General features: G+C 41.0%; 1 long non-coding RNA gene and 1 pseudogene across 1 annotated transcript in view; one reads left to right on the plus strand and one right to left on the minus strand.

The window, feature by feature from the left end:
• Window positions 1-18,427, minus strand: part of LOC135361920 (uncharacterized) — a 357,682-nt gene that overhangs the window by 128,646 nt on the left and 210,609 nt on the right. The window lies entirely within an intron of this gene.
• Window positions 3,598-4,039, plus strand: LOC123843719 (large ribosomal subunit protein eL28-like; annotated as a pseudogene).

An 18,427-nucleotide genomic window follows, 5' to 3' on the forward strand; every position in this document is an offset into this window, starting at 1 on the left:
CACCTTCACTATGCAGCCTTTCACTCAATCTCCTTTTACGACCTCTCCAAAGTGCAGTAATGTTTTCCAGTGCTCATAGATCTCACAGGCTGTACCAGGTGCTCCTTCTCCCAAAATGAGCTGGCTTTATGTAGAGTGCCGTGGACAGCTAAAGCTTCAGAGCGCCAGCTGGGGGAAAATACCTCGGCACCTGTCAATATGGGCTGCTCTCTTCCTCATATTTGCATGAGTTCAGAAACTAATGGGTATAAATATGAGTGGCCCCTCTAACTATTGTACCTAATAACTGCAATCATTTTTGTCCCAATTACTACAAACTTGGGTGCAGTGGATGTGGATATGCTAGGGGCTAAAAGAGAAATCCCTGCATCAGGGAACAGAGATACAGTCCCAGTAATGGAAGTTGAGGTGGATACCTGGCCATTTTGGGCTTCTTGCGCCACTGAACCAACAGCCAGGGAAGAGGGTCACTGTACTGGATAAGTGATTTATTCTGATTACCAGGGAGAAATTTGGTTGCTGCTATACAATAAAGGCTAAAAGGACCATCCATGTTGAAACCCAGGGCATTCACTAGGGCACATTTTAGTTGACCATACTCAATAGTCCTGATCCATGGAAGATTGCATCATGGCAATTAAAAACCAGACATCAAAGACTCAAATCCTTTAGGGATAAAAGTTTGAATACCCCCGTAAATACTACCATCCAGCTGACATGCCAGCAAAGGAGAAGAGCACATGTAATGTGTGGTAGGAGAAGGTAGCTATGATAATCAACTTAGCCCGCATAACCATCTACACAAGTGGAATCGAACACAGCTGTATTTTGTGTAACCAATCCCTTTTACCACACTGTATTATGTGACCTCTGGCTTTACCTCATGTTTTATATGTTAGGTGAGAATATCAAGGGATTTTTATCATCCTGCCATGATAACAGCTAATGGGACTTCATACACTCCTCTGTTAGGAAAATGAAGATTTTATTCCAATGAAATGCAAGAGTGGATGTTGCAAATCAAAAGGAGTGGACTGTTGGGATGACTTCTGTTTGGCATCCCCTCCAGATCCATTTTCCACTATTTTTTAACCTTTTCTCAGTCCTTACGACCCCCCCCCCCCAACATCACCACCACAAGACTCTCATTATCACAAGCTGGCCTATATGGGCCACACCAAAAGCTTCTTGTTGGGTTTGGACAATGGGGAGTCCTGGCGGTAGACTGCAGGGAAGGGAGGGGTATGAGACAGAGAATTTACTCCACTGGTTCTCTCCCTGAAGGGTTGCCTGGAGTTGGCTAGTTTCCTCAACCAAAGGTCACTCACTACTCCTTTTAAGAGCGACTGACTCTTGGGGCCTGTGGGTGGCTCAGTCAGTTAAGCATCTGAATCTCAATTTCTGCTCAGGTCATGATCTCAGGGTTGTAAGATTGAGCCCCACAAAGGGCTCTGCACTGGATGTGGAGCCTTCTTGGGATTCTCTCTCTCTCCCTCTGCCCCTCTCCCACTCCCTCTCTAAAAAAAGAAAAAAAGAAGAATGACTTCTTTTTTTTTTTTTTTAAGATTATTTGACAGAGAGAGACACAGCGAGAGAGGGAACACAAGCAGGGGGCAGTAGGAGAGGGAGAAGAAGGCTTCCCGCCGAGCAGGGAGCCTGATGTGGAGCTCGATCCCAGGATCCTGGGATCATGACCTGAGCCGAAGGCAGACGCTTAACCACTGAGCCACCCAGGCACCCCAAGAATAATGACTTCTTTAAAAAATAAAAAGCAACTAACTCTACACAACATTCTTTCCCCTTTCTCTTATGCTTTCCTTTTTTTTTTTTTCTAGACTCTATTTATTTGTCAGAGAGAGACTGAGAGAGAGAGAGCACAAGCAGAGGGAGCAGAGGCAGAGGGAGAAGCAGGCCTCCCGCTGAGCAGAGAGCCCAATGTGGGGCTCAATCCCAGGACCCCGGGATCATGACCGGAGCTGAAAGCAGACGCTCAATGACTGAGCCACCCAGGCGCCCCAAGAATAATGACTTCTTTAAAAAATAAAAAGCAACTAATTCTACATAACATTCTTTCCCCTTCCTCTTATGCTTTCAAGGTTAAAATAATATCTTGGCTGGGGCGTTTAAACAAAGTTTAAACAAATTTCTGTTCAGTGTTAGTCTCCCTCCATATACATACACACATACATACTATAAACATTTTGCCATCAGTAACACTAAAAATATTACACTTTGGCTATATCCCAGTGGACATTTGTCTTAATCTCCTGAGGATCCATTTTTAAGAAGTGAAATTGATGGCTCATGCACTGTGAATATTTTTAAGTATCTTAACACAAATTTCCATATTGCCCTCTAGTAAACTTATGTCAGCTTATACTAATTTACATCGGGCCTATATGAGGCAACTTAATTCATTCAACTTTAGTTAAAGCTGGGTGTTAATATTTTATAATTTGGAAATTTATGGATGAAACAAATTCATTGTTTAATTTGCATTTCTTTTATTATCTCTTAAGTTGAACATTTTCATATGCTCACTTTCCATTTAAAAGATTTTATTTATTTATTTATTTATTTATTTATTTATTTATTTGAGAGAGAGAGAGAGAATGAGCGCGCAGAGGAGCAGAGGGAGATGGACAAGCAGACCCCGTGTTGAGTATGGAGCCCCACGAGGTGCTCAATCTCAAGACCCTGAGATCACATCCTGAGCCAAAATCAAGAGTTGGATGCTTAACCAAATGAGTCACCCAGACGCCCCTCACTTTCCATTTATATACCTGTTTCTGGTAAATTGACTATTTCATCCTTTGCCTTTTTGTCTAAGAGATTTCATCTCTTTTTTATCATGTCAAAATACTTAGCCCTTGTCAATATTTATCTTTGATAACAAAAAGAGCAAAAACAAGAAATAAAGGGCACAATTGAATTTTTTCAGTGTAGGATTTCTGAAGGACTGAATCAGAGATATTTTTCAGAGTTATTTTTAGGGTAAATTGTATTCTCTTCTTGAAAATACACTATGATTATCATTAACATCACCAGGAACTGCATGAATAAGTTATCAACAGAAAAAAGAGTCTCTTAGAGGAGATATCAAAACTTACAATATAGTGTTATTTAAAATGCTAGCCTAGAAAATAAGAGTTTCTTCATGAAAAGAGATTGGAGTGGCCCAGTTTCATGAAGGAGTAGAATTGTGAAATAGGTCTGGAAAGACAAGAAGGAAGAAAAATAATGATATAGAAGTCTGAACACCTGCCCCTCAATCCACATCAGACTTTCAACCATCTGGTATCTACGACAGAGAGTTGTGATAAGGATCAAATGACATAGTATATTGTTTCTGAAACCTGGGTCAGCCAGTTGACAGAGGCTGCCACCATGCATTACTTCACATTCATCCTCCTCTCCTTCTCCATAGCAAACTTCCTAGAAAGGCTACACTCATTTCCTGTATCTCTTCCATAAGGGGTGCCCATGTGATATAACTGGTTATAAACAAAGAGCTAATAGGGGTACTTCTTTTTCCTTCCTGTTATATGATAAATGCCCTTTCCGTCTTTGGCTTCCCTAGTGAGAGGAGCTGCCGCCATGTCTGCCCGCCTGCAATGGATGGTCCCTGCGGAACTGCTCCAGCTTCCTGATGAAGAGGAACAAGCAGACATTCAGTACCGACCCCAATAACCTGAAGGCTCACAACTCCTTCTACTGCAATGGGTTGATTCACCGCTAGACTGTGGGTGTGGAGCCTGGGGCTGAGGGCAAAGGTGTAGTGGTGGTCATAAAGCCAAGATCCCACCAGCAAAAACCCACCAGCACCTACTTGAGGACCACCATAAACAAGAATGCCCAGGCCACCCTCAGCAGCATCAGGCACACGATCTACAAGAACAAGTACCTCCCAGATCTGTGCATGGCCGCCACTCGCACAACCAGAGCCATCCTGCACAGTCAGAAGCCTGTGATGGTAAAGAAGAAGCAGCCTGCCTTACCAAGAGCTCCGGAGCACCCTCCCCCCACCTCCAAAGCGTAAAGATGTCAACCACCTGAAAAAGAAAGAGAGAGAGAGAGAGAGATGCAGATGGGGCAGCCATCTTGAAACAAAGATGCAAAACACACTAGGTTTGATAGAGTAGAAAGATATTTTTTTAAGCTGTGTTCTTGAGGTGTTGCCCAATCCCAGCCTGCCCAGCTCTGGACTATTTCCCACCATACCTCTGGTTATGTGAAAATCTATACTGTTATTTGTCATCTACTATGATGGCACAAGCCATCATATCCTGACTATTAGAAACATTGAAATTGGATGTTCACCTACCCAAATTTCTAGACCCTTACTTTTTATGCCCTTCAGGACCCCAAGAGAAGGAATTTAAATTAGCTTCTCAGTTGGGATTCATACAACTTGACTGATAGTCTAGAGCCCTTCCAAAGGAAACCAAAAGAAAACACAGTGGAATCTCTACAAGAAAGTATGTATGAATGTTTCACAGAGGCATGAGTGACACTGACATCATTGTTTGGACCAGGTATAAGAACTAGTAGAATTTCTGGGTAGACAGTGAGGTGCTACAGCCCTTTGTGAATTTTAAGAGGCAAACAGCTATGATATAAAGAACAAAACAGTATTCCCAGAGGTCAAACAGCTCTGCTGAAGAAGCCCCCTCAAAGAGGTTGTGAGAAAAAAAGGGAAGGATTTTTATACTGGTTGGAGAGAAAGAAGATAGCAAGATGATGTTGATTTTTTTAAAGATTTTATTTATTTATTTAAGAGAGACAGAGACAGAGAAATAGAGCAGGGGAGGAGCTGAGGAAGAAGGATAAGCAGACTCCAAGCTGAGCACAGAGCCCGACTTGGTGCTCGATCTCAAGACCCCGAGATCATGACCTGAGCCAAAATCAAGAGTCGGACGCTTAACTGACTGAGCCACCCAGGTGCCCCAAGAAGATGTTGATTTTTAAAAGATTAGTAAGACTTCTGGTTTCAGCTCTGACCTATAAAAAGCTTGGAAGTCATCACTCCAGTCCTTACAGCAAGAAACAAAGTAAGCACACAAAAAAGCAATGACTTTTTTTGGAAGGGCAGAACTGCACAAGGAGTCTACTTTAAATATTCAGACTGTGGTACTTTAAAAATAAGGAGAAAAAATACACTATACCAACACTAATCAAAGAAAGCTAGAGTAGCTATGTTAATTTGAGACAAAGTAGTCTTCAGAGCAAGGAAATTTGTCAGGCATAAAAAGAAGAAGACAAAATAACAAAGGAGTCGATTCTCCAAGACATAACAATCCTAAATATGTATGAACATAACACCAGAGCACCCAAAATGCAGGAGGCCAAAACTGATCAAAGTGACAAGAGAAATAGACAAATCCAGTATTATAGTTGGAGACTTCAACACCTCTGTTACTACTTGATAGGTCAAGGGGGTAGGAGATCAATAGGATATAGGTGACTTGAACAGCCGTAGCAATCAACTTGATCTAATTGACATTAATAGAATACTCTCTTCAACATCAGTGGAACATACATTCTTGTCAAGCTTGCAAGGAATGTCCCCTAAGATAAATCACATTCTAGACCATAAGATATACCTTAACAAATTAAAACAAAACAAAACAAAAAAGAAATCATACAAAGTATGTTCTCAGACCACAATGGAATTTAAAAGAGAAATCAACAGAAGATGACACCTGGAAAATCTCAAAATATTTGGATATTAAGCAACACTTTTGTAATAACAAAAGGGTCAAAGACAAAAATCTCAAGAACGTAATATAAAAATATGTTGAATTAAATGAAAAATGAAAAGACAACTTTTCAAAATTTGTGAGAGGCAGCGAAAGCAGAGCTTAGAGGGAAATTTATAGCATCAAGTACACATTAGAAAAGAAAGACCTAAAGTCAGTAAGTTCAGCTTAAGCCTTAGAAAACAAGACAAAGAAGAGCAATTTAAGCCTAAAGCAAGTGGTAGGGAAAAAAATAAAATTAGAGTAGAAATCTGTGAAACTGAAAATAGGAAACCAATAGAGAAAATCAGCGAAACCAAAAGATCAATAAAATTAATAAACCCATAGAGAGGTTAACCAATGAAAAAAGAGAGAAGACCCAAATTACCAATATCAAAAATGAAAGAGGGTTCCTCACCACTAATCACATGAACATTCAAATGATAATAAAGGAACACTAAGAACATTTCTTTTACCCACAAGTTTGATAACTGCCAAGGGACTAACTCTTTAAAAGACACAAACTGCCAAAACACACAGAAGGAGAAATAGTTAACTTGATAGCCTTATATCTATTAATGAAATTTTGAAATAATAATTAATTTCCAAAAAAGAAAGTACCAGACCTAGGTGATTTCAATGGGGAAGTGCATCAGATACTTAGAGAAAATGACAGCAAGTTTATACAGTTTCTTCCAGAAAATAGAAACAGAAGGAACACTTCCTGGCTTACTCTAAAAAAACATCATGCTTCAACTATTAAACCCTCATATCCCTTCGCCCAAATCCCTGGATACCACTAATGTTTTAACTGTCTCTATAGTTTTGCCTTTTACAGAATATATGACCCTGTAATGGTGAGAATAATACAGTAAGCTTTTGTCAAAACCCATAGGGCTTAACAGCACAGACTAAGCCTAATGTGTGCAAAAAAAAACACCAAAAAACAAAAAACAACAACAACAAAAAACCTTTAGGAAGCCAGGAGATCTCAGGATGCAATGCAGAATGTGACAAAACAATCTCAATGTATTAGAAAATTTTGGAACAGCCTCACTTCGGATAGTGGATAAAAAGGTGCTGATGTAAGTCAACTTGAAAATGAGTAGAGTTTATAAGACTAAAAGCAAAAGAATCTATATTTAACCACTGTACTCCAGTTGATAGAACTGTTCCCGTGGGGGTATAGGTTAGCAATTCTGAAAACACCATATATTCATACTGGAATTGAACAGTTAATTAACTGGATGGCAGACAATGGGAGTCAAATCTCACTGCTGGAGTGGGAGGTTACAGGGAAGGAAGCCAGAATGAGTCATGTGGTAATGGTTTAGAGCTGGAGACATCAGTATGAACCAATTTCAGCTTAATAAAGATACAGATCTTTACATATAGAAATATATGTATTAATACTGTGTTAATGCCAGATGGTAATAGCACTGATAAAGATGTGGTGTATATGGGAACTCTCTACATTATCTACATGGTAATTCTGCAAATCTAAAACCTCTCTAAAATAAAATACGAAGTTTGGGGGTGCCTGAGTGGCTCAATCTGTTAAGTGTCTGACTCTTTTTGGCTGAGGTCATGATCTCAGGGTCCTGAGATCAAGCCCCCTCATCAGGCTCTCACTCAGCGGGGAGTCTGCTTGAGATTCTCTCCCTTTGCCCCTCCCCTCTCTTGCACACACACACACACTCTCTCTCAAATAAATAAAATCTTTTAAAAAATAATTAAAATAAAATACAAAGTTTATTAAAACATATTACTTAACAACATAGAGGATAACTTCACATGTTATAAGGATAGTGGTGAATGAATTAAATGGTAGAGAAAATTAACTGATAATTTTTCCCACCTTTCCTTAAACATAGAAGCACTAACCATGCATGCTATGATGTTAGGCACAAACCCTCAAGTTGGATGGTAGATTGTGAAAACAAACGTGAAGTTTGAAAACAGAGATATAATTGCTTGCCACCTCTGGGGCCTTGTAAAATCTGCCCTTCTCTTTATTTTTTTTAAGATTTTATTTATTTAAAATCTTTAAAAAAAAAAAAGGGGCGCCTGGGTGGCTCAGTTGGTTAAGCGACTGCCTTCGGCTCAGGTCATAATCCTGGAGTCCCTGGATCGAGTCCTGCATCGGGCTCCCTGCTCGGCAGGGAGTCTGCTTCTCCCTCTGACCCTCCCGACCCTCCCCCCTCTCATGTGCTTTCTCTCTCAGTCTCTCTCTCTCAAATAAATAAATAAAATCTTTAAAAAAAAAAAAGATTTTATTTATTTGAGAGAGAGTGTGAGCAGGGGGAGGGGCAGAGGGGGAGGGAAAGAGAGAATCTCAAGCAGACTCCGTGAAGAGCATGGAGCCGATGTGGGACTCCATCTCATGACCCTGAGATCATGACCTGAGCCGAAACCAAGAGTTGGATGCTTAACTGATTGAGCCACCCAGGCGTCCCAGTCCTTCCCTTTAAAATGAGGGTACTACATTTGATGACCTTTTTTTTTTAAAAAAAAAAAAAGATTCTATTTATTTATTTGACAGAGAGAGAGCATAAGCAGGGGGAATGGCAGGCAGAAGCAGACGGAGAAGCAAGCTCCCTGCGGGGAAAGGAGCCCGATGTGGAGCTCGATCCTAGGACCCTGGGATCATGACCTGAGCTGAAGGCAGATGCTTAACCGACTGAGCCACCCAGGCACCCGGATCTGATGACTTTCAGACCCTGCCCAGCTCAGAATCCATCACTCTTCATCCTTTAATCTAGAAGGCAGATCAGGCTCCTCACATGCTCTTATGTCTGATGCCCCCTCTTGGGCATGGCTGTGTATCTGCGGATAGATTGTGGGAGCCCATCCCAGGCAGCCGCTTAGAGTCAAGGACCTCTACGGAATACAAGGGAGGCTACAGCGCCTCAACCAGGGGTATAAGGTTACAGTAACCTCCCCACCCCACTGTCACTTGTGTGGCAGTTACTGCTGGGTCCCAGTGCCCTTCATCAGGCTATTGTGCTAGGAGTACTAGCTCACCTGTCTCTCGAGAACTGGCCTAGGTTACCAGGCACCGCTTTGTGCAAAGAGGCCTATGAGGTTACACAGACCCCTTTTCTGGGCATGGGCACATTACTACTAATATTGTGGTATGAAAGCCCAGGCCCTGACCCCAAGGTGGGACAATTCCATGGCATTCCTCACATTACAGAGTTCCCTCTGAGATCAGAGCTGAGCCTAGATTTCCTCTGAAGCCACGTCTTGGCCTGGCTTCATCTGCCCTTTCTTGACTGCTTTAATCATTGAGGTTTCACTGGGGAATTCTCCTTTACTAACCTACTTGCACAAGCGTCCCTGCTTCAGGCTCTGCTTTCTGGAAAACCTACCAAAGAGAGTGTGGAGAAAGTGGTAGTGTGCTTTGAATATCCTGAGGAAATCATGGGTATGGCTACTCCCATGCCAAATTCTCTAAAGCAGGACTCAGCAAGCTGCTTTTTTTTTTTTTTAAGATTTTATTTATTTGTTTGAGAGAGAACATGCGCGCACAAGTAGAAGAGAGAGGGAGAAGCAGATCCCCCACTGAGCAGGGAGCCCAACATGGGGCTCGATCCCAGGACGCTGAGATCATGACCTGAGCCGAAACCAAGAGTTGGACGCTTAACCACCCAGGCGCCCCAGCAAGCTGCTTCTGTAAAGCAGTAGAGTAAGAATTCTAGGCTTTGCAGGACACGTACGGTCTCTGCCACATATTATATGTCTCCTTTTCTTAAAACCCTTTAAAAATGTCAGCAGCATTCATAGCTCCTAACTCATATAAAAACAAGCAGTAGGCCCAATTTGGCCCAAGGGCTGTAGTTTGCTGACCTCTCTGCTCTGAGGTATGGAGGTAAATAAAGGTGACAGGGTCACCCCCCTGCAGAATGGAGGCTTAGGGGCCTCAGCTGTACTTCTGTCTTCTCTGGGGAGGATTAAAGCAGAAGCCCATCTGACAGAGATGCAGCAGGAATTAACTAATGAGTTTTAAAGGTGCCCAAAACATAATGGGCTCGACGAGACGAAGTATTCAGGGATTTATCATTAAATATTCATCTCCTATTTAATCATTTGTCTTCTGGTTATGGTTATTATGAGAAAATCTTTTTTTTTTTTTTAAAGATTTTATTTATTTATTTGACAGAGAGAGACACAGTGAGAGAGGGAAGACAAGCAGGGGGAGTGGGAGAGGGAGAAGCAGGCTTCCCGCGGAGCAGGGAGCCTGATGTGGGACTCGATCCCAGGACCCTGGGACCATGACCTGAGCCAAAGGCAGTTGCTTAATGACTGAGCCACCCAGGCGCCCCTATGAGAAAATCTTTTAACAAAATGACTTAATTTAGAAGACCTAAAGATCTTTCAAGAAGCAAAAGAGTTCCTAGTGAACTGCTGTACATGATCAAGCAAGAAAAAAAGAAAAAGCAAGAGACAGAAGATATACAAGAGAGACAGACAGTCCTAAAGAGGCTGAGGCAGAGACTGAGAGTTGGAGGCCACACCTCGATATAGAAGAGAGAGAGAGATGGAGAAGAGATGGGGAAGGGGGAGGGGGGAACAGGAGAGAAAATAAACATATGCAAAGAGGAAAGTGAAAACCAGATACAGACCAAATGACACAGAGACAGGGATGAAGAGTCAAAAACAGTGAGAAAGAGAGAAAGAAATCAAGAAATAGAGGCACAGAGAAAGAGAGAGACAGCGAAAGAGAATCAGAGAGAAATGTTTTTAACAAGCAGTATGTTCGGCCACAACCAACAGCCTGATCTCAATAAGAGAAGCTCTCTGTTAATGTTCCAACACTTGTCTCGTTTGGGCCTCTACCTTCACAAGCCAACACTTTGGGCAAGGGAGGAGGCAGATGTGTGTTGTTTGATTTCAAGAGAATATTTTATATTTTATTTAAAAAAATTTTTTTAAAGAATGTATTTATTTATTTGAGAGAGAGAGAGCAGAGCAAGAGAGAGAGAGAAATCAAGAGGAAGGGAAGGGGCAGAGGGAGAGGGAGAAGCAGGCTTCCCGCTGAGCGGGGAGCCCGATGCGGGGCTCGATCCCAGGACCCTGGGATCATGACCTGAGCTAAAGGCAGATGCTTACCTGACTGAGTCACCCAGGCGCCCCAATATATTTTAAAATTCTGGACTAGATTTGCTAGCTTATCTACTGAGGAAGGTACAGGTGACCTTGCAATACGGCCCATGATGTCTGAGAACAAATTCTGAGTAAGACAGAAAACAGGAGAAAAGGAGATATGGAGGAGGAATCATGGGATGGGTCGCACAGTGGGAAAAAATACTGTGCCCTCACAGTAAAATGGCCTGGGTTCCAGTCTATATCCAACAACTTAATGACCTCGAGAAAGTTACTTAATGTGCCTGAGCTTGCTTGTATGCTTTCATTTTTGCTCTGAGCAACTAATGAATTTGGTCAAGAATTTGACAAAGCCAGCAGCAACGACAGCTCCAGCCTTCCACCAGAGCTGTATGGATTACACGAGGTCATGTATGGAAACTGCTTTTTCAGTGACTAAGTGCCATATGTTTTGCTTCTGTGTGGGCTAATTTTAGACCGATAAAAGCAAGAGTTAATTTGGCTTACCTGAAACACGGGTTCATTCAAAACAGTGAGACCTTTGACATACGGTAACACAGATCGTTTATCTCCAAGGCCAGGGGCATGATCCAGTTCTCGTGCTTCAGGGAAGCAACGAAGCTGAGATTGTGAGTTTTTCAAGATGAGAAAAGGAGCGGTGTAAAGTAATCTTAATTTCTCGTCATTTCCTTTCAAAGAACAACATCAAAACTTCCTCTAGCCAGGAACTAGAGTTGCAATGGCCTCTGAAGAACCAGAGAGTGTCTTTGTTAGTTTATACTGCAGTTCTAGCACTGTGATTTCCTGCTACTGTGTTCCTTCTTCCCGTCTATAGTCAACACCAAGATGAGCCTCTAACAGGATCCCTCCTCAATGAAGGATGTGTTGCTTCAGCTGTTGGGCCTGCTGCAGAGAGACAGCCTCCAGCAGTCAGCTTCCTCACGATCTGTCTCAGCCGCAGAGAACAGCCTGACCAAGGCTTCACCCCTCCCCTGGGTGGTCTACACCCAATGTCTTAACCATGTGAAAGCGTGACAGGCCAGGCCATGTGGGCCCAACCCGAGAAAAACCTCTGAAGGGCCTTCCTCATTCCACTATTGTCTGTGGGTTCACTAGAGGTGGTCACAGGGCCTACATCACAGCTGGACATCTCCTTCTGCCTAATCTTGCTTCCTTCCCTTTCCCTTCCACAGGCGTTGAATCTAAAGATCCTCTTGAATAAACAGCCTGCGTGCTTAAATTCTGTGTCATGATCTCCTTCCCAGAGAACCACAGTGCAACACTTTCTCACTCTCCTTTTCTCCTTTGTCATATCACACCATGTAGCATGGCTTCAGGAAATGCCAGGTAATGAAAGAATGGATCCCTATCCTGGATGGTTGGTGACAAGCGGAGAGAGGGCCCTATCAGGATGCCTTGGCCCCAGCACACCCATCTGATATGTTCCCATCTACGAGAATAAACATGGCAGCTACCAGGGGCTGGGGATCTGTGTAAAAGGAGTGAACTTAATATGTTAAAAACATATTAATGTTAATAATAATATATTAATGTTATTATATAATAACAACATATTATGCTATTAACATACTAATGTTATGTTATGCCAGGCATGGTGCTAGACACTTCTATACCTACTCATTCATCTAATCCTCATTAAGAAGCAGGTGTCATAGGTAATGTTCTCCTAGCTTACAAATAAAAGAGTCAAGGCTGAAATGTGTGCGTGAACTAAGACTCAAGGTCAAGATCATCTAACTCCAACTTAGAATCCAAACTCCAACTCACCTGTCATCTGAATCCAGAGCCTAAAAGTACTTTCCCCCCACCTCTACTAGATAGGGATTGAGTTTGGCTGAATATGACAAAATCCAAACAACAAGATCTTAAACAAAATGTGCTTCCTTTCTCTCAATTGACGAAAGTCCTAAGTTAAGTGGTGGCTAACACTGGCTCAGGAACTGAAAGATGTTAGAGCTCAGGTTCCAAAATCTGTTAGGTTTTCCCTCAGGTCCCCTGCCAGCATTAAAAATACTTTTCAGAAAGAAAGAAGAGAAAGGGTGAAGGGCAGAAGGATGGATATCAGCTACTTGGCCCCTTTACATAGCAGTGACTTCTTCTTACATCTCATTGGCCAGAGCTGTATCACATGGCACTCCTGACTGCAAGGAAGTCTGGGAAGTATAGTTTGGAATGCAATCTAGGCCCACTGACAGCCTAAACTGAAGTTCACGTTCTGAGAAAGAAGGAGACAAGTGGCTATTGACAAGACAACTAGCTTCCATACCTGAAGATTCATCTCAGGGATTTCTAAAGGTTTTGTAGGTAGAGAGTTTGGGTTCCCTGGGAAATCGACTCAGAGATGAAGATTTGTGCCCAGCTTTTCGAAGGACTGCTCTTGTGAACAACACATATAAGGGAGAATGGGAGAAATTGAACAGTAATATAAATACAACAGAGACCAGTCGGCTTCACGGAAAGCTTGGAAGCTGGGGTGACCCTCAGAGATGTCCGAAATTGAAGCAAGGGAATCAGCCTTTAGCCCACATCACATGGTTATTGAATGCCAGGTGCCCCTTGGAAAGGGGTATAACCTTGGAAGACACAGCCATTTCAGCCAAGGGCAATTCCTGAGAACAGACTCAGCTCTGAACTGCCAGCAACCAACACTCCAGGGAAATAAGTGTTTCAGACCTGAAGAGGAAATTTGGACAGCACATCTCAGCATCCACAATGCCAGGCTAATAATAAGTTGACCCTCACATGTTGAAGTATAGATTCTTCATGCTGATCTCACAGAATGTGTTAGACACAGTGGCAAGGGAGGCACAAAGGAGAGCAAAACCTTCCCTAGTATACTTGTTTTGAGACAAATGTTGCACCACTGCTTTTTGCAAAACTCCCAATGCTATTGATTGCTATTACTCTAAATAATCATATAGTTCCAGGAAAAACTGGGCTCTTGTGAATGCATGCTATCTCTGAACTGGTGACTTCCTAAAAAGAAAAACAAGTAGGCTAACCCAATCAGGATTTTCAGGATCTTAGTCTACAAGATTTTTATTTATTTGAGAGACAGAGTGAGCGAGAGAGAGTGAGAGCACAAGCAGGGGGAAGGAGCAGAGGGAGAGGGAGGAGCAGACTCCCCACTCAGCAGGGAGCCTGATGTGGGGCTCGATCCCAGGACCCTGAGATCATGACCTGAGCTGAAGGCAGACTCTTAATCGACTGAGCCACCCAGGCGTCCCACAAAATTTTGGATATAGAGAAATGCATTTGGATAATATATTTGCAATTTATGCAGATCATCTTTTAGAAATGCCACTAGGCCCTATGAAGACCTTGTACAAATTAGAAACTGTCCTCCTCTTTGGGTAGATGTAGCCCCAAGCTAAGGCAATCAGCTTGGCAAATTCAGACATTGGTAGACTCCTTTGTCCACCATTTGTACAACCATATGTGGGCGTGACAAAAACATTCCACATTCCTGATGTCAATTGATCCTGAAAACTGTATTATGGTCATCATGATGGAGGGTATTATCATCCTATTTCACAAATGAGGCGGTTCAGATTGTTTCAATGACTTACTTGAAGCTACATGACCAGTAATTGTCATAGTCTTGACACAAACCCTAAAATTCTGTCAATCCCAGAGCTTTTTCCAGGACACTATTGTGTAAAACAGGACTGTGTAAAACAGTGATTGAAATAATGGCAGTGACAGACAAAACAGAAGGAAGAAATGCACCTAGAGAGAAACCGGATAGGAAAAATAGCTTTGTGTGCTAAAACTGCCAACAAATTTTAGAACAAATACACTGTATAAAGAATACGCACTGCATAAACAATGGATGATTTCATAAATAATTATTTCAAGATCTCAAAAACTATGAGTTATGTTGTGCTTACCTTTAACATGTGTGTGGATCTGTGTGCGTATACAGATATATTCATGCCTCCCTGGTTTTACTGTTCTTTTTTTTAAATATTTAATTTATTTATTTGAGAGAGAGGGAGAGCACATGCAGGGGGAGGGGCAGAGGGAGAGGGAGAAGCAGACTCCCCACTGAGAAGGGAGCCGGACATAGGGCTGTATCCTAGGATCCCAGGATCATGACCTAACCTGAAGGCAGACGCTTAACCAACTGAGCCACCCAGACGCCCCTGGTTTTACTGTTCTAAAAAGGACTGAAGATGCTTTAGAAGGACATATCAGATAAAAGAAAACACAGTAAGTTGAAAATACAAGTGAAAAAAGAAAATTAGAAGGGATATAACATGGTGCTAAGAAAAAGGCAAAAAATGCATTATCATGAAAATCCTTTCAGTTGTTAAGGATACACAACAAATTTGGCTCTAAGCTTTGTAGAAGTCAAAATTAGAAGGGAAACTTGGCCCTTTATATAATTACCCATGCTAAACAGATTAAAAAGACTAGTTTGTCAGGAATAATGCTATTAAATTTCTTCAAAAGTAGAACCCTCATGTAAATAAGCCACCTCATCCCAATAAATGTAACTACAACTTACAAATAATTTATCAAATTAGACTTAACATGTGCCTGATTTTTTCTCAGGTGGCAAAAGAAATGTGTTGACTCCAAAAATGTTTAAAATACATGAAGGTTAAAAAAATAAACAGTATCCAACATGCAGAGATAACCACTTTTAATACTACAGTGTATATTATATCCACATGTATGGTTGTGTGTGCATATATATACACACATTCAGACATATGTTTGTGTGTTACAAAATAGATATAATATGTGTATAATACACATATATAATACATAATATGAATTGCAATATATGATAGAACAAGATTGGGTTCATCCATTAATCATTTACTAGCATGCTTTAAAGACTTCTTCTTGCTGTATATTCATTTACAGTCCATTTACATGTGAAATATTATGCAGTCACTGAAAATCACGTAAAAATTTACTTAACCAAACATATATGGCTGGATACATATGCATCTTTTATCTATTATGAATAATACTGTACATAATCATTTTGTGGAATTCTGATTATTTCCTTCTGATCAGCTACTTAAAAAAGAACCAGCTAGGTAAAAAGGCATCAACTTCTTAAAATAATTTATATTAAAATTCATAACCTGCCCTCTGAGAAAGTAATACCAATTTCCACTTATTTAGAAATGTATGAGGAACTGAGTCAACTTCCAAAGTGGTAGAGTGACGACCTTGGTGAAAGTGCACCCCCATTAAAATATAGGAAACAATGCCAAAGCCATCCAAAGCAACCATTTATTAAGCCTGAAAATTAACCAAAGGCACAGGACACACTAAAAAGAGTTTATTCAAGAAAAATGAGTATATCTTGGTAAGAACTGTAGGGTCTATGACACTTTCATTTGAGTCTTCTCCCATGCCCCCCCCCCCCCAAACTCATTGACGTGGTAGCCATAAAAAGCTGATGGTTTTATGGCCAACAGAGAAAACTGACCTCCTTTGGAGCTCTGTTAAAAGCTTATCCCCAGAGCATGGTCAATATTTGGACCAGACCCACAGCTCTTTGTAAAAGCTCCAATTCCAGGGAGTTGTTGTTACTTGAGCTAACTCAAAGCTCAGCTATGTGAGACAAACCCTATCCCCGGGGTGTGACTGAAAATAATAGTAATCAGCTGGAATTATTAACATCACAGCTGTCCAAGACTGTGATTCAAGTTGGAGAAAACAAGAGCCTGGCCAAAAATATCAAAGATAAACCTGGGGTTGTAAGCAACCATAAGAGACTTTGAAAAGCTCTAAGATATTTCTGGGGCCCTAGAAGGCTGTGTGCACATGCTTAGGAGGGTGTTTATGCTTAGGAAAAAAACTGAGAAAGGAGAGAGCCCAAACCACTCACTTTTGGTCGAACCTGAGGCCCTGTGCAATCAGAAAGTGAAAGTTTAGGCTGACTTTGAAACTGCCTGATATTTGAAGGGATGCCTATACCCAGAGATCCACCTGACAAAGGATAGGAGGCATACTTCTCTCAGTATATTTAAGGAACTCTTATGACTGATCATTGGCTGAACACTAACTGTACTGCTCCAGAGGTGATCCATAAGAAGCCAGGCTTAATTTTTTTTTTTTAATTTTAAGTGAGAAGAGGACTCAGTCACTACACACAGTAGGGAATATGGAATCTATACAAATAGTCCAGGAAAGGCACTGAGCAAACAAGCAGGAACCAGAAAAATTTACCATAGAGACAACAACAAATCCAAAGTGTCATGGGGAGCTCTAACACCAAAGTTGCCCCAATATGTTACCAAAAATGTCCAGCTTAAAGAGAATTATGAAATGTGCAACATACCAGGAAATTATGGCACCCACACAGGAAAAGAGCAAGCAATAGAAAATGTCTGTTGGGGGCTGAGATTTTAAATTAGACAAAGACTTTACATAAGCCACATTAAATATGTTCAAAGAAATAAAGGAAACTAGGATTCAAGAATAAAAGTATGCTAACCATTTCTTACCAAAGAGAGTATCAACAGAGCAAACTAAAAGTAGAACCAAAAAAGAAGAAGGAGAAGAAGAAAATCAACAACAACAACAGCAGCAACCACAACAACAACCACCACCACCACCAAAAAAATGCTGGGGATTTAAATTATCATAACTGAAATAAAAAATTCACTACAAGGGCAATAGACAAAACAAACCTGAAAAGAGGTCAATTAAGATTATCCAGTCTGAGGAATAGAAAGAAAAATGGAATGAAGAAAATTAACAGAATCTCAGAGAGCCATGCGACACTAGGAAGCTTACCAACATACATAATGGAGGTCCCAGAGTAAGAAAAGAAAGAAGAAAAGGCAGGAAAAAAAGCATTTGAGAAAACAAATTGAAAATGAAAAAATAAAAATAAAAATTTCTTAATTTTGATGAAGAATATTAATTTACATATCCACAAACCCATGAAACTCCAAAGCAGGAAAAACACAAAAAAATCTACAAGTACACACACTGCAGTCATAATGTCAAAAGTCAAAAACAAATAGAAAATATTAAAAACAGCAAGAGAAAAACTCTTCACATATAAGGAATCCTCAATGAGATTAATGGGTGATTTCAGTCAGAAACCATGAAGGTCAGAACATAGTTGGATGGCATATTCCAAGTGCTAAAATAAGACTATTAAACAAGACATATATTCTGCAAAACTATCCCTCAAAAGTAAAACTAAATAAAAATATCCCCAGAGAAACAAAGACACAGAATTTGTCACCAATATACCTGCCCCATAAGAAATATGAAAGACAGCCCTTCTGGCTGAAGGGAAACAAAAAACAAAAAAACAGACAATAATTTGGATCCACACAAAGGAAAAAGAAGACTGAAAATAATTAAAAGAGTAAAATTTTTAAAGGGATTTATTTATTTATTTATTTATTTATTTATTTATTTATTTATTTATTTGAGAGAGAGAGAGCGGGGGAGGGGCAGAATGGGAGGGAGAGGGACAAGCAGACTCTGTGCTGAGTGCAGAGCCCAAAGCAGCCCTCAATCTCATGACCCAGAGATCATGACCTAAGCCAAAACCAAGAGTCCAACTCTTAACTGAC

The sequence above is a fragment of the Mirounga angustirostris genome, unplaced genomic scaffold (assembly GCF_029215605.1).
Source record: "Mirounga angustirostris isolate CCGP_5_RB_7025 unplaced genomic scaffold, mMirAng1.0.hap1 SCAF_11, whole genome shotgun sequence".
Taxonomy (NCBI): Eukaryota; Metazoa; Chordata; class Mammalia; order Carnivora; family Phocidae; genus Mirounga; species Mirounga angustirostris.